The sequence below is a fragment of the Onychomys torridus genome, chromosome 2 (genome assembly GCF_903995425.1).
Source record: "Onychomys torridus chromosome 2, mOncTor1.1, whole genome shotgun sequence".
NCBI classification, from domain to species: domain Eukaryota; kingdom Metazoa; phylum Chordata; class Mammalia; order Rodentia; family Cricetidae; genus Onychomys; species Onychomys torridus.
Window position 1 is genome coordinate 104,149,475 of NC_050444.1, and position 17,488 is coordinate 104,166,962.

General features: G+C 44.0%; 1 protein-coding gene across 2 annotated transcripts in view; it reads left to right on the forward strand.

Moving 5' to 3' along the window:
- The first annotated feature begins 4,257 nt into the window (after positions 1-4,257).
- Dennd4c (DENN domain containing 4C) overlaps positions 4,258-17,488 on the forward strand; it is a 93,090-nt gene continuing 79,859 nt past the window's right edge. The window contains exon 1 of one of the 2 annotated variants that reach the window (XM_036177551.1): positions 4,258-4,612. The gene's annotated coding sequence lies outside the window, so the exon portion shown is untranslated. The remainder of the gene's footprint in view (positions 4,613-17,488) is intronic. The other variant, XM_036177549.1, reaches the window with a different exon arrangement.

A 17,488-nucleotide genomic window follows, 5' to 3' on the forward strand; every position in this document is an offset into this window, starting at 1 on the left:
GAACTGGGGTCACAGGTGGTTGTGAGCCACCTGATATGGGTGCTAGGAACTTAATCTTGGACCCACCTGTTCAGTCCTCTTTATTTTTTTAAATTGAGAATAAATTTTTTCCTTATTCTTGAGAGTTTCATACATGTACACAATGAAATATGATCCTATCTACAACCCCCCCCCATCCCATCCCATCCCATTCTGGCCATATCCCCAACTTCATGGTTATTTATTTATTTATTTATATGTATATATTTAGTAACCCACTAAATTCAGTTGGTACTTCCCATTTGGCCATGGGTAAGGGACCACCACTGGAGCATGGGACTCCTACAAGTAGCCAGATCCTCAAAAAAGAATTCTCATTCCCTGAGCAACTATTAACTGCAAATAGTTCTTCAGTAAGGGCAGAAAAATATGTCTGTGTTAAACATCAAAGTGAACTTATTTATCCTGAATGTGCAAGAGTGATCAAGAACATGCAAAGTGAAAAATAGGTGGCTCAAATGAAAAGCTAGACTTATGAGTTACTTCTAGGAGACACTGAGCAGGGCATGGAGATGAAAATTTTATGATAAAACTTTAGGATGATGAAAACATTAAGAAAAATTACAGATTTTCTAAAATCTTGTAATCCATTATGTTAAAATTTGGCTTTTTCCAATATTCTTTCTTTCTTTCTTTCTTTCTTTCTTTCTTTCTTTCTTTCTTTCTTTCTTTCTCTCTCTCTCTCTCTCCCTCCCTCCCTCCCTCCCTCCCTTCCTTCCTTCCTTCTTTCTTTCTTTTTTTTTTTTTTTTAAAGTAGGAAATGCCTTTGGCATCCCTGACTACCTTAGTTGGTGTTACTATTGCTGTGATGAAACACCATGACCAAAACCAAATTGCGGAGGAAAGGTTTGTTTGGCTTACACTTCTACATCACTACTCATCATTGGAAGAAGTCAGAACAGGAACTCAAGCAGGGAAGGAACCTGGAGGCAGGAGCTGATGCAGAGGTCACAAAGGAATGGCTTGCTCCTCATATCTTGCTCAGCCTGTGTCCTGGCTACTTTTATGACAACTTGACGCACGCTAGAGTCATCAGAGAGGAGGGGGCCTCAGTTGAGAAAATGCCCCGTGAGACTGGGCTGTAGGGTATTTTCTTAATTAATGATTGATGTGGGAGGGCTCAGCCCACTGTGGGTAGCACCATCCCTGGGCTGCTGGTCCTGGGTTCTATAAGAAACAAGCTGAGCAAGCCATGTGAGCAAACCAGTGAGCAGCACCCCTCCATGGCATCTGCATCAGCTCCTGCCTCCAGGATCCTGCCCAGTTTGAGTTTCTGTCCTGACTTCCTTCAGTGATGAACAGTGAGTGATATGGAAGTGCAAGCCAAATAAACCCTTTCCTCCTGAAGTTGCTTAGGTCATGGTGTTTCATCACAGCAATATTCACTCTAAGACAGCTTGCATTCTAGAACCCAGGACCACCAGCCTAAGGGTGGCCCTACCCACATGGGCTGGGCCCTCCCCCATCAATCACAAATTAAGAAAATTTTCCACAGGCATTTTGCATACACCTGGATCTTACGGAGGCATTTTGTCAACTGAAACTCTCTGCAGGCTCTAACATAAAACACTCCAGCACACTTACTTTGTTTTTTTGTTTTTGTTTTTGTTTTTGTTTTTGAGACAGGGTTTCTCTGTGTAGTTTTGGTGCCTGTCCTGTATCTTGCTCTGTAGACCAGGCTGGCCTCGAACTCACAGAGATCCACCTGGTTCTGCCTCCCGAGTGTAGCATGAATCTTAACAGGTCTTATTTAATAAATTCAAACTCGAGGCCAGTTATTGGGGTGAATGCTGGAAGATCAGAGACACAGAACAAGCCACAGCTTCCTCACCTCGCCAGTTCCTCAGCTGGTCTTGTTTCCTCAGACTGCAAGCTTCTGAGTCCTCATCCAAATGAATCTCAGCTGAACTGTGCTTAACCAGCCAAATGCTAAACCAGCCAAATGCTTAACTAGCGCTGGTGCCTGGTTTTCACGCCTTATATATCTTTCTGTTCTCTGCCATCACTCCCTGGGATTAAAGGCTCTCTTTCTGGGATTAAAAGTGTGAGTCACCATGCCTGGCTGTTTCCAAAGTGGTCTTGAACTCACAGAGATCTGCCTGGCTCTGCCTCCCGAGTGCTGGGATTAAAGGTGTGTGCTACCACTGCCCATCCTCATGTTTAATATGGTGGCTGTCTGTTCTCTGACCCCAGATAAGTTTATTTCGAGGAACACACAATATTTCAGGGAACACAATACCACCACACCCGAGTGCTGGGATTAAAGGCATGCACCACCACTGCCTGGCATTTTATTGCTTTTTAAGGGTTTCTTAGTTTTAACTTTTATTGATTTGTATGCTTGTGTGTCTCTGTGTGAGTATGTGCATGTACGTATTTGTAACATTGGAGGTCAGAAGAGGGTGTTGGATCCCCTGAAGCTGGAGTTACAGGTAGGTGGTTGTGAGCCTCTGGATAGGGTGCTGGAAATTAAATTCTGGTCCTCTAAAAGTGCAGCAAGTACTGTTAAATACTGAGTCATCTCTCTAGCACCCATTTTTTCATTTTTGCAGGTACCAAAGAATGGGGTTGGGGAGAAAGGGGAGGCCCTTTCAGTGCTTGAGGGCTAATGATATGTTACCCAATCACATTTTGTTTTTTCAGAGCTAGAGATCCAACCCAGCGCCTCATGAGGGCTAAATAAGCTCTCTCCCATCAAGTTAAACCCATTAACTCAATTTAAATATTTTGGAAGTATTAATTTTCACATTGGTGAGGAAGTACAAGAAGTCCATAAGTTAGGTTTTCAAATATGAACATGTCCTTAAAATTTCTGCTGTCTAGATTGTTAGTATTAGGATGTTTCCAGGGCTCCAGATTAACTCCTAACTATTGCTAATGGTGCCGAATTTATATTGCTAAGTGTTTCTTCTTGAATCAATTTTGACTGCTAATGCGGTGAGGAAAACGGTGTCAGTTACGAAGGCCAAAAATTTTCAAACCTGCAGTAAACTTCAGAAATAAATTGACAACAATCAGACTTGATGTTCCACTTGTAAGCAAGAATAGTGAATAAGGAATAATTCGCAGCAAAGTTATCATTATGTACATGAGTACTCACCAAATATGTACAAATCTTTAACTTAGTGAATTTTTAACTGCATACAAAGAAACGGGTTTTATTAAGGCATGTTCACACATGTCGTTCATTATACGCTGTCCCCCCCCCCCCCCCCGCCTCGCTCAGCCCCCCCCCCCAAAAAAAAAACCTTATTAGTTGTAATTTCAATCAGCTGCGGGTCACTGGCTAATCCTTTTTCTCCAAGAGGAAAAAGTTGTAACTTATTTTAAGCCGTTTGTCCCTTAAAAAGTTGGTGCCTTAAAAAAGTCGTCACCGAGTGGTGGCGCACGTCTTTAATCTAGCAATGGAGGCTCTCTGAGTGTTAGAGGCCAGCCTGGTCTGCAAATAGACTTGCAGGACAGCCAAGAATAGATAGTGAGAGCCTGCTCCCCCACCTCCGCTTCAACAAGTCAGAAATACTTTGCCCAAACTGCATTACAGGGAGGACTCAGAATGTGTACCTCCAAATCTAGGCTACCTTTGGGAGGCAGCGGGGTACCGATAATTTTAAAGAGCTCTACTCGAAAGCCAACGCAGCTAAGGTCTCTCCAGAGGTCTGTAGCCGGCTTGGAAAGGGGCAACCCTCCTGTGTCCCTTGGATTTTAGGGGGCGGGGGTCACCCAGTTATGAGTGGGACTTCCAGCCTCTATTAAAGGGGAACTTCACGTCTCGCTTGGCTCTCTTTTCATTGACCTTGAGCTATCCAGTGTCACTTTTCCAGTCTTGGAAAGCCCGAGCTGGGAGAGGCAGCGGTCACCTGCTCCAGGCCACCGCAATAAACACAGAGCGTAGGGGAAGGCTGCAAGCAGCGCATGGAACGCTAACTATCTTTCGCTTCGGGGTCCGCGAGGCCAGCGTCAGGACTCTTAGAGCGCGCCCCGAGGTCGGCCAGGATGGGTCCCTCTGCAAGGAGAAGGAGGGGTAAGGGACAGAAACCCGGCGGGTGCAGCTAGGGAGCTCTCCTGTCCGGGCGCAGGGGCGTGGCCTGAGCGAGAGGCTTGGTTCAAGTCTGGGGGCGTGGGTCAACCACTGGGCGGAGCCTAACCGTAGGGGCGTGGCTCTACCGGGGCGGGGCCGACCTCGGACCCCGCCCTCCCCGCGCCCTTTCCACCGCCCCCGCAGAAGGAAAGGGAGAGGGAAGAAGGGAGGGAAAGTGGTGTTCTGTGGAAAGGGGCGGAAGGAGGGGAAGGCAAAAGAGAAAAGGGAACAGAAACATGGCGGTCTGCGGTCGGGACAGGCTCGCCGCCGGCAGCGCCTAGACGTCGGTCCTCCCGCAGCGCCCGCGCGCGGCCCGCGAGCCCCTCGGCCGGCAGTTGCCCTCGCTGCAGGCGGTGCCCCTCGAGACCCGGCCGCGCGGAGGCGCAGGCGCAGAGGGGCCGCTGGAGTCCCGGCCCTGCGTGCCGAGCGAGGGTGCCCAGGCCGCGTAGCCGGCGCTTTCTCGCCCCAGGAAGCTGCAGTGTCCGGCCATCGCAGGTGAGTCCGCACCACCGCCCTGCCTGTGCCTCCCGCCCAGGTAGCGTACAGGGCCAAGTCCGAGGAGGGGAGCGGCGGGCTGGCCGGCCTAGGCTCGCGGCGGGCGAGAGGTGCCCGGAGCCTGCCGGCTGCGGTGCGAAGTGGCTGCGGCTCGAGGGCCTCGTGAGGATCGCCTCGGTGCTGCGCCAGGGCCTGGCCTCTGCCGCCGGGGTGGGGCGGGAGCCAGACTCCGGGGCCCTGGCCCGACCGGCGGGTCGTGGAGCGGTGGCGGTGCCTCCAGGGAGCTGGGGTGGAGCGGAGGGGTCGGCTGACGCTGCGGAGGTGGAGGCAGCCGGCGCAGGCAGGTGCCGCAGGTGAATCCAGGGCATTTCCTCCTCTGCCGGACTGTGGCCGATGCTTAGGGCTGCTTTGTTGGGGGTCACTTAGAGGAAGGCTCCATTCAGCTCCAGAGTGACTAAACGCAAATAAAGCCAACTAATGAGCTCCTAGTGCCGACTCCGGTAAGAACTGTAACTTTAAAGCATTGGAGATGCTGTCACGGGCTTTCCTCTCCCCTCTCTCTGGCCGTTTCCCTCCCGAAGAATGTGCTTGGAGAGAACAAATAAGGAGTGACCCAGTTTTTAAAATGTCCCCCTCCCTCTCTTCCCCCACATTTTGTTGGTTTCACACGGGAAAATTTAGGGCAGTTACCGTAGTTACTTGAGCAAATGTGAGGGAAGGTGTCATCCCCCGGAATGAAAGCGCTACTTGTGCGATTGTGCCTGCAGAGGTTGTCATGCACTGTGTAGCCTGAGCAGTTGACCTACTGCGTCTGCTTAATTGTGTGCAACTGCAATTAAGATGTTCTCACACTCCAGTTAACCCTACGAGTAGTAGGTCTTCCCTTCCTATCTCTCTGTTTCCAAGGAGAAGTAGGTAGAAGAGATCCTTAGGTACAATGTGCTCTTGCTAAGTTTTTCAGTAAACATTTGATTTGAGGTAATCGGGTATATTAAATTACCTCAAATCTAGAACGCTTTGTGTGACTTTTCTGTTAAAAAAAAAAAAGTGAATTGCAAAAGGAAAACCATTCTTTGTATCTCAGTCATTATAACCATAAAAACCCGCTATATTTTCTGCTCTGTTCTCCATATTAGTGTTAAAAGGTTGGCAAACTGCCTTCTTGAACTCAGAAATCGCAGATATAAACTTAGAATTGTGTTCGTGAACATGACCTGCCTCTTACTGGATTGTGAATCGTTTTTTTAGTTAGTGGCAAACGTTTTCTGCTATTCAGTCTACTCCCCAGCACATGGTGACTCCTTTGACTATTTATAAAGTCAGTGATCGAGATTAAGGGGCTAATGCCTTTATTACCTGCTTTAGTGAAATAATCCCATATCATTTGATTTTTGGCTGATAATACCTTGCCTGGGGTATAATTGTTTGGTTATTTGAATAATAGAAAAGATATATTAGAATAGTTGATGTTTTTGTAGTTTAATAATTTACTCCCGTGTAATTTGTAAATAAGTGCATTCTGGGAATAAATACAGCATATTATAGTATAAACTTGAGCTTGTAGCTGGATGAAATTGGTAGAGAAGTTGTAGGTGGAGAGTTTTTAAAAGCAAATGTTTTAAGTTACAAGGAATTGTCGTGTTGTGCAGGCTGTAACAATTCCTGGTGCCAGATTTGGATGGTTATTGGGGCAGGTGATCTATCTAAGGAAACATATTAAGCATCTGTAGTAAAAGGCAGTGTGTAGCTTATGCATGAAGGATTTTGCATGGTAAATAATGACAAGGCACCCTTGCTTTTTGTATATCTGCCAGCCGAGACTGAGGCATCTTATATTTTCATTGGTGTTTCCTGCCAAGACAAACACCATATTGGCTTTGCTGCTCACTTTCAGAGTTATGTGTTCGTCTCGTTCTTGCATCTTAAGTGCAGGTTGTAAAGTGAAAAAGAAAGCAGCTGAGTCAGTGGCAGGTTGTCTCATCTGACTGTTCTGATTTGAAAACAGAATGTCTGTTATAATTAGGACACAAGTTTTCATAGCACACGAATTAGAATGTTAACTTTTTGGGGGTGGTGCCTCACAAACTGTACCTTCTTTCAGGTTGTCAGCTTTATAGATTTGTAGCAGTGGGATGTCTTGGTGGAATGGGATGTTCTTAGCAGTTAAACTTTGGGAAGCCAGGTGTAGTGTTGCACATCTCTGATTCCCCAGCACTTGGACAGTGGAGGCAGGATGATTGTGTGAGGCCAGCCTCACTGCTCAGCAAACAAGTTTCACGCCAGCTTGGGTTAAGTGGTGAGACTATATTTAGAAAAAACAAAACGGAGCACCAAAAAGAAAGTTGAAGATTGGGGAAAGAATTTCATGTGTTATAGCCTAGTAAAAGACATCTTTTAGCATCATGGTGTAAGGAATTCCAAATCTAGATAGTTTGTTATTTGAAATTTATAATAGTATTTGTGGGAATTTTCTATAATTCTCCTGCTTTTGCCTCAGTGTGAGTCCTAAAGGCAAGCATGAGACATCATGCCCAGTTTGAAAACTACCTTTTTTTGTTACAAGTCCTGCTGTATAGTCTAGGCATACCTGGAACTTGCTGTGTAGACCAACATGGCCTCAAACTTGCTGCCATCCTCCTGCCTGGGCCCCTTAAATTCTGGGAAAGATACATGCCTGGGTAACCTGGAACTTACTACGAAGCTGAGGGCGACCTTGAGCTCTTCTGCCTCGTGCTCTCAAGTGCAGGGATCGCAGGTCTTCTCCATGGTCTGCTTGAACTTACGTACATTTGACTTCCAGCTGCTGTTAGCTTTTTTCTTTTTCCCCCATGCACGTTCATAATGTTTGCTAAGAAGGCTGGTAATACTTCCTCTTTCAGATTGGTGTGACTTTTATCTTTCCCTATCCTACTACTACTGGCTAGATTATTGCTGTGGAGGAACTGCAGTATAATTCTCATGCATGACTTCTTTGTGTTACTGTGGTTTTTAGGTTTTGAACCCAGAAACTTTGCATATCTCCAACTCACATATGTAGTTTAGAAATTTCAGTGGCCCTGTGCTTAAAACAGGTAACAATAAATGGAATTAGATAGCTGGGCGTGATGGCACATGCTTGTGATTCCCTGGAGTTAGGAGGTGGATGGAGGAGGATCAAGACTAGCCTCGGCTTCAGAGTAAGGTTGAGGCCAGCCTGGCTGTTTAACATGCTGTCTCAAATAAAATAAGGGCCAGTGAGATGGCTGAGCAAGTAAGGCACTTGTCACCAACCCTAGTTTGATCCCTAGGTCCCATACGTTAGGAGGAGCAAAGTGACTCCTGCAAGTCATTTTCTTATCTTTATGCATGTGCTGTACCACGCACATCCACCCACATACACAAAGAAGTTAATAATAATAATAATAATAATAATAATAATAATAATAATAAAGGCAAGACCCCAGTAACGGCAAAAAGCTGTGCATGCTAGTAATCCTACTTGGGAGGCCGAAGTGGGAGTTCAAAGCCAGCCTGGGCTATGAGACCCTGTCTCTAAAAAGCTGTAAGGAGGGGTGGGGGGCAGGAAAAGTGGGGGAAGGCAAAACATAGAAAACTTTAAGGCACTAAAACTACATGTGAAACTGTAGTAGTAGATGTGTGCACTATTCATTTGTTCAAAGCCACAGACTGTATACCATCAAAAGGGGGGGGCCCTAATATAAATTAGAGACTATTTATTCATCAGTTATTAATTAATACAGATAGTACTCTGAAGGGACTGTTTACAGTGGAGGTGGTCATACGCTGGTGAGATTTTGTGGGAGCTATAGTATGTGTGGCTGGGCTAATTATTATCCCAGTCTGGCCTTGGATTTGAGATTTTCCTACTTTTGATTCCGAGTTGTAGGATGACAGGTGTGTGCCCCCATATTGGCTCTTGATTTTTTTTTTGTTGATCTAGGCCGTTCTCTGTTGTAGTCGCTCGTATATTTAGTAGTGGCCGAGGAGGCTGATCGATTACATCTCCTTGAGCTGTAGTTACCGGTGGTTGTGTACTGAAGGATATGGTGCTGGGAACTGAACTTGGGTCCTTTGGAGAAGTGGCAGATGTTAACTGCAGAACTGCCTCTCTAACCTCTTTGTGTCACTTCCCCTTCCTGCTTCTGAATGGTTAAGCTTGCTTTTCTTTTTGCTTTAAACGATTTATTAATTTTGATCATGTTTATTTGTGTCTGTGCCTGTGGAGGCCAGAAGAGTTGTCCCTGCCCCACTCAGCCCTCAAACTCATGTACTAGCCGTCCTGCTTTGCCTTCCAAGTGATGGACCTGTATGCCCAGTGCTTTCAGTATATTCGTTGCTCGAATTCTTAACTTTTTGAACAAGGCTTGCCAGTAAGCTGCTTTACCCACTGAGCCATCTCCCAGTGCTTCTGTGCTGTGCTTTAAAGTAGTTCTGGGGCTTGAGAAGTGGCTCAGTGGATAAGAACACTTGCTGCTCTTGCAAAGGACCTGGGTTCAATTCCCAGCAATTCCCAGTCACCTGTAACTCTAGTTCCAGCTCTTCTGACCTCAACAGGCCCTGAGTGCATGTGGTACACATACATATAGGCAGTAAGACACCCAGACACATAAAATAAATAAAGCAAATCTTTTTAAAAAGTAGAGATGAACATAACTCTCCACCTGCCTCCCTCCAAAACTTTTTTTTCTTGTTTATTGAATGAGATTTTTATCCCAAGCTGGCCTGGATTTACAATATGACATGGATGGGCCTCAAACTCATTGGCAAATCTCTTTTTTTAGCCTTTTGAGTTTCATGATTACATGAGGTATGTATTACATGATTATATGAGGTGTGTATTACATGAGTACATGAGGTGTGTATTACATGATTATATGAGGTATGTATTACATGATTATATGAGGTATGTATTACATGATTATATGAGGTGTGTATTACATGATTATATGAGGTATGTATTACATGATTATATGAGGTGTGTATTACATGATTATATGAGGTGTGTATTACATGAGTACATGAGGTGTGTATTACATGAGTACATTAGGTATGTATTACATGAGTACATGAAGTGTGTATAACATCATGAGTACATGAGGTGTGTATAACATGAGTACATGAGGTGTGTATTTCATGAGTACATGAGGTGTGTATAACATGATGAATACATGAGGTGTGTATAACATGAGTACATGAGGTATGTATTACATGAGTACATGAGGTGTATATTTATTACGTGAGTATATGAGGTATGTATTACATGAATACATGAGGTGTGTACCACTAAGCAAGCTCTATTTTCCTCCAGAAACTTAGAAGCCTGAATGAATAAACCTGAAAAGTTTTTTTGTTTTGGTAAGAGTGAAGAGAGGGAATTTAGATCAAAACACATAGACCAATTGCAGTTAATTGGATGTTGCTTGGGGATTGGCTACTGGAACAAAACAGAAGGTAGATCGCCGCCCCCCCTAAGGTTATATGTGATTTTTTTTAAGGGTGCTGTACCCTGAATTTGGAGTCTTCTTTTACATGGTAATCATATCATGTATGTGCTTCAGCATTTAGCTAGACTCCCAGCTCTATGTAAGAGATTTTAATACACAGAAAGGTGAATTATTCAGAGATGGTGAGCTGGCTCAGGGGATAAAGTTAGCTGCCAAGCCTGCCAACCTGACTTTGACCCCTGGTTCCCACGCGGTGGAAGGAGAGAAAAGCTCCTGAAAAGTTGTCATCTGACCTCCACTTGGATGCTGCATAGCTGCACCTTTTATTCTGTATACTGTAACACAGTGGTAACTGTAAGTCATTTGAGATGTGCGGGGCTCTTTACTCTTCAGGCAAAGACTTAGTTAACTATGGCTGTAGGCTTTCTTCTCTCTTATAAAGGTATTTTCCTCATGCCATGATAACTTTTGTTTTTCCTGAAAGACTGTATTTTCACCTATAAAGCCCAGCATTTTTATTTATGTGTCTGGGTCTTTTGCCTGAATGCATATCCCCTAGACTGCAGTTACAGATGGTTGTGAACTGCCATGTGGTGCTGGGTATGGAGCCCAGGTCCTCTGGAAGAGCAGTTGGTGCTCTTAAACTCAACACAGAGCCCTCTCTCCGGCTTCTATGTTATTCTTTTCTGTTTGAGACAGGGTCTTGCTTTGTAGTCTAGGCTGGCCTTAAATTTGCAGAAGTCCTCCTGCCTTAGCCTCAGACCTGGCTGGAAGTGTAATTATCAATTATTTGGAGACCCCCCCCCCCCCCCCCCCCCCCCGCCCCCAGACAGAGTCTCACTGTGTAGCTCTGACTAGCCTGGAACTCGATAGACCAGGCTGTCCTTGAACTTAACAGAGATCTGTCCCCTAGCCTCTGCCTCTGGAGTGCTGAGATTAAAGATATGCACTACCAAGCCTGGATCTTTTTTGTTTGTTTTGTTTTTGTTTATTGATGTCATTATTTTAAAATTTTTTCATGTGTGTGTGTGTGTGTGTGTGTGTGTGTGTGTGTGTGTTTACATATGTGCAGCACATGTATGTGTAGGTGTGTGTGCAAGTGTGTGAGTGTGAATATAGAGGGCTGAGGCTGAGGTCAGGAATCTTCCTCAGTCACTCTTCTACTTTTTCTTTCGAGGCAGGATCAGACAAAGAGCTCCCACACAGCTAATCTCAGTAGCCAGCCTGCTCTGGGAATCCCATCTCTGCCTTCAGAGGTTGGAATTACAGGAAAGCTACCAAGCCTACTCAGAATTTACATGATTCTGGGGATCAAACTGTTGCCTATGAGGCAAGAACTTTAATCAGCGGGCCATCCCTGACTTAGAGAGAGAGAGAGAGAGGGAGAGAGAGAGACAGACAGACAGACAGACAGACAGACACAGAAGAGACAACTTGCAGGAATTGGCTCTCTCCTTAGACCATGTGAGACCTGGAGACCCAGGTTGTCAGGTATAGTGATAAGTGCCTTTATCTACTGAGCCATCTCACTGACCCATCTGTTTTGATTTTTGAGACATGATCTTTCTTTGTAGTCCAGTTTGGCCTAGAGCTCCATATCTAGTTCAGTCCAGCCTTAAACTCAAGATCCCCCTGCCTCAGCATTTTGAGTGCTGGAGTGCCAGGTGCACCCTTTCTCACCAGACCAGTGTTTTATTGCTGTGCTGTTTTCTACTTAGTACTCATTGAATGAAAAATAAAAAGTAAAAAGGAAAGGCATGACTGCTCCTAGGTATGGTGGAGGAGAAAGTTTGTTATAGATAAAGGGGAGAACATAGACAGAGGCAGGGACATCTGGGAGAGTCCAGAGTGGACATGACCCTGGGCCATGTGAGGAGAGGGCCAGGGGAGGGGAGCTGGGCAAGAGAGAGGAGCCAGGAGCAGCAGCTAGGAGGCCCGAGGATCAGGTGTAAGCAAATGGCTGGATTATATACGGAAGGGCAGTTGGGGGAAGGGAACCCCAGGGTTGGATAGAGTAGGGACTGGGGTATGCCAGCCAGGAGGGCCCTGTACAGGTATGGACTGAGGGATGCTAAGAGAACCTGGCGGTGAGGTTCGCTTTGATATGTTAAGTAGGCACTTCAGCCTTTTGTCCTGGGATTGAAACCTAACAGTCTTGAATCTGAATATATTATTAAATGGTTGTTTTCTAGCATTCCTTCACCCCAAAGTATCTGTTGGTATTCTTCTGTGAAAAGTCGTCTTGCCCTTCATTTTGTAGGACTGAATGCACTCCAGGCTCAAAACCATATATTCTAGTGCATCGCTACCATTCTTGACTCTTTGTATGCTAAGCATGCGGTTTACCCCTGAGTCACATTCCCGGTTCCTGCCACTCCTTTTGATTCAGAGATCATCCACAGTCTGACCTATAGGAGACTCTTTAAGCTAGTCCCTGTGACTGTTGACAGGACCCCATTAATCTTAGAAGTACCTTTTGTCCTTTGCATGTGACATTCTGGTTGTACCATGTATTTTCCTTAATTTACTTCAGCCTTGTCGTCTCTAGGGGGCCTGCCCTGATGTGTTACTGTAAGGTGGATTAGGTACTGTTTGTTGTTTTGGTGACACTGCTGGGTGTGCTTTTAAGCAATCAGAACTAAGAAGGACACACATGCAATATTTTTATTTATTTCTTATGTGTATCAGCATTTGGGTATGTGTGTGAATGTAGGTATCCACAGAGGCCGTGGAGGATGTTGGATCCCTTGGAGCTGGGGTTACAGATGGTTGTGAATCACCCCGTGTGGGTTCTGGGAATTGGATTCAATTCTCTGGAAGAGCAGCTAGCACTTTTCACTGCTGAACTGTCTAGCACAGTGTTTCTCAACCTTCCTAGTGCTGCACCCCTTTAATAAAGTTCCTTATGTTGTGGTGACCCCAATCATAAAATTATTTTCATTGCTACTTCATAACTGTAATTGTGCTTCAGTTACAAATCATAATATAAATATCTGTGTTTTCCGATAGTCTTAAGACCCTCCCTCCTCCATGAAAGGGCCTATCAAACCCAGGGGTCTTGACCTACATGTTGAGAATCCCTACTCTAGCACCTATTATTTGTTTTGAGACACAATCTCTTGTTGCCTAGGTTGGCCTCTACATCTCCAACCCTCCTCTCCTCTCTAGTACTGGGATCATAGGCATGTGCTTTCATGCCTGACTCTTGGAAGCATTTTGAATGGGAACCTCCTATCCATTAGCAGGCCTTCTACATTTTTCCTGAACCCCTGCCTGCCTGAGTCTGCTTTTCATCCACTCCTGTGTCTAGATTTGCTGTTCTGAGCATTTTCCTGAAGTGGAACCGAATTGCCTGTGGTTGTCTGAGACGAGGTTCTTCCACTTAGTGGAATGTTTTCAAGGTTTATCTTGGTGGTAGCATGTGTTGGTACTTCATTCCTTTTTACTGTTGAATGACACTCCATTGTGTAAATAAATATATGTAGGTACCACATTTTGTCTGTTCATCAATTGATGGACATGTGTGCTGTTTCCTTGATTTGCTTGTTTATATTGCTGTTGTCAATACTGTTCACATGCACATACATAATAACTTAATAAAATTTATATCTATTTAAATTATTGTGGCAGGGAAATTGGCATGGTTGTTCAAGTATTTGCTGTGCAAGCAAGAGGACTTGAGTTCAGATTCCTAGCACCCACATTAATAAACCAGGTGTGGCATTGTGCTCCCATAATCACCAAACTGAGAAAGTTAAAAATAGGATCCCTGGGGTCTTGCTGCTAGTCTACTCAGTTGGTGAACTCTAGGTTCAGTGACAGACCTTTTCTCAAAAATATATAAGACAGAAAAACAATTGAGGAAGAAACCCAAGATCCACCTCTGGTCTCCACAAGGATGTGTTCACATTCTTGTGGATGCTCCCTTTCCCTCAATAAACAATAAAATCAAGTTCTAGTGATGCTGTAGATTGAACTCAGGCCTTCCCCTGCTAGGCAAGTGATCTATCACTGAGATATATCCCCACCTTTAAAATGTTGATTTCTGAATGATTTTAGACTTATAGAAAAGTTGAAAAGATGGTGTTTCTGTGTTTTCCTCCTGATAACATTTCATGTTAATAGTTGGGCATAGTTTATGTTACTAGTAGTTTTCAGCACTCATGAAGCTGAGGCAGGAGCATTGTCATGCTTTCCATACTGCACTGGGCCACATAGTAAGTTGCAAAGTAAGACCTTGTCGCAAAAAACACATAACTCCAAAATAAAGCATCTTATATATATGGCATAATTGTCCTACTAATGACATTGACATTAACCAAAGTCTGGACTTTAGTTTTATGTGAATGTATGTTTATTTATTTGGTTTTAATGTTTTTATTGGCACATAAACATTATTTATACATAATAATGTTTCATTTTGACATCCTCATCCATGTATATAGTGTATTTTAACGTTCACACCCCCACCCCCATTACTTTCTTGTTCCCCTGCTATTCTCCGGATCTCCTCCTAGCCCTACATCTGCTCCTGTCTTTTTAGTGACCTAATGAGTTTAATTAAGGCTGTTTACAGGAGCATAGATGAAGGTTACTTACAGGAACAACATTGAAGAAAATGTCTTTCTCCAGCAATTGTCTGTAGCTCCCATGGAGTGGGTTGGACCTTATAACTCAGTCTTCCCTGCATACAGGATGTTGGTGTGTCTGGTCATGTTTTGGAAATCACGGCTTGTGGGGCTTCAGGTCATAACTGGGTGACAGCCTCCCACAACATTCCACCCCACCGCCGACTCCTGCTGTCTTTCCACCGTCTCTCTCCTGATGTCCTGAGCCCTGGAGTGGTTGGTATAGATTTCTAATTGCCTGAGCAGTCAGCAGTTGCTCAGTTTCAGCTTGCTTGGATTTCTTGAGCTAGAACTTTGCTACTTAACCCAGGCTGGCCTGGAATTTGGAAATCCTCCTGCCTTAGCTTCCTGAGTCTTGGGATTACAGGCTAGACTAGTGCCACCACATCTGGTTTAATATGCTTTTTCTGTTCTAGGAGTCATTAAGGCACAGAATTGCCTTAGCATACATGTTGTAAAGTTATGTATTCACACTGATGCTTCTAATTTCATTCTAGTACTCTGACTCTTTGCCTTACGTTCCCCCAATTTTTTCTTTTTTTTTTTATAAGTCTTTTTTTGTAAAATACTTTTTTAAATTCAATTTTATGTTCATTGGTGTGAGTTCCCCTGGAACTGGTTAAAGACAGTTGTGAGCTGCCATGTGGGTGCTGGGAATTGAACCCGGGTCCTCTGGAAGAACAGCCAGTGAGTGCTTTTAACAGCTGAACTATCTCTCCAGTCCCATATTCCCCCAAATTCTCACAGCAGGAATTCTGACTTCCAACAATTATTCACTTACAGAGTAGGTACAGTCTAATTTCAAAATTATTACACCAATACCACTATGAGAACTCTTCTAAAAACAAAACAACAAAAAAAGTAAGGGTCAAAATTTCTGTTTTAGTTCTTCTTGTCAAACTACTGTGTTCAAATGATACTGGGATTCATTCATTTTTCATTTTTTTTTTTAAGATTTATTTATTTATTTATTCATTCATTATGTATACAGTGTTCTTCTGCCTGCGTATATGCCTGAAGGCCAGAAGAGGGCACCAGATCTCATTATAGATGGTTGTGAGCCACCATGTGGGTGCTGGGAATTGAACTCAGGACCTCCGGAAGAGCAGCCAGTGCTCTTAACCTCTTGAGCCATCTCTCCAGCCCCCATTCATTCATTTTTAAAAAAATAAACTTTATTTTATATATTAAAAAAACCTTGCAAATTAAAAAAAAAACACATCAAAATTACTGAGACCCAGAGTTGTCCTTTTTAATTTTCTCAGACATATTGTTATAGTGTCACTTTGATACATAGTGGTAAAGCTAACCGCTTCCTTCTCTTTCCTTGATGGGTCTCCCGAAGCACAGGTTGGCCTCAGAATGCCACCGTGAGATTGGCCATGGACTCCTGATCTTTCTGCTGCTACCTCATAAATTCTGGCATTACTGGTACAGCCACGAAGCCCAGGCTGGCTCCCCATCCCCTTCTTTCTCTGAGATAAGATCTCACTAAGCAGTCCTGGCTGGTTTAGAACTCACTGTGTAGACCTGGCCAGCCTTAAACTCTGGTGATCCTTCTGCCTTTGCTACCACACTTGGATAGCATTCAAAAAGGGAAATTTTAGTTTTCCTGAGGGGATTTGGTTGTTAACAACTGGATTTATCCAGTTATTAGTGGCTGCTGCATCCTTTACTTTCCAGGGCTCCTTTATCCTGCCTGGCTTTCTCTTTTCTTTCCTTCTTTTCCCTCCTTCCTTTCTTCTCTTTCTCTTTCTCCCCCCGCCCCCTCCAGCTCTCTGAAATAGGACCTCACTCTCTTAGTCTCGGCTGACCTGGATGAAACTCTCTGGCCCTCTCTTTACATTACTCCTGTAAAACTTGGCACCACAGATACAACAACAATGGAGAATATCATTGTTTTGTCAACTGATTTTATTTGAAAGGACTTCAGTGTTCTAGTTCTCTGATATAGGCATAACTGATCTTGATAGAGTTGTCTAAAGGAAAACACTAAACCCTGTTTCACATTGCTTAAATGTAGCCATTAACTGATAAAATGGTATTTTTCTTGTTTTTCTTGATTGAAAAAATTATTCATTTTGCATGGTGTGGGAACGTGCAGATAAATTGTGAAACTCTGGAAGAAACCTTTTTATTACAATGAGAAGAATTGTGTGAATGATATTTAGTTGTGTAAGTTGAAGCTAATGGTGTTTTGTTTACATTAATGGATTTCTTGGTCACCATGTGTGGTGGCACATGCCTTTAATCCCAGCACTGGGGAGGCAGAGGCAGAGGCAGAGGGATCTTTGAGTTTGAGGCCAGCCTGGTCTACAGAGGGAGTATCAGGATAGCCAGAGCAACACACAGAAACTCTGGTAGGGGGGCATAGTCAGTAAGAAGTATGAAATTAAATTATGAAAGATTATCTTTGTTATATTGGAGAATGAATAATTATTAAGCCTTATAAATTGATTTTTTTTATACTTTTTAAAAAGCTTTGTTAAAGCTAAGTGGCTTGGGAGGCTGAAGCAGGAGGACTAATGAGAATTTGAGCTAGCCTGGGCTACACAGTGAGTCCTAGCTAGCCTGGGGTTCAGAGTGTGAAAATCCAAACAGAAAAGCTTTTGCTACATGAGGTTTAGAGCAAAGGGAGTCCTGGAACACGTTCTATAAACGTGGGAAATTAATTAGGGAGATTATTCAAATATTAAAAGTAGAATCACTGGCCAGACGGTGGTGGTGCACACCTTTAATCCTAGCACTGTTACACAGAGAAACCCTGTCTCAAAAAAATAGAAAAGAAAAGAAAAAAACCAAAA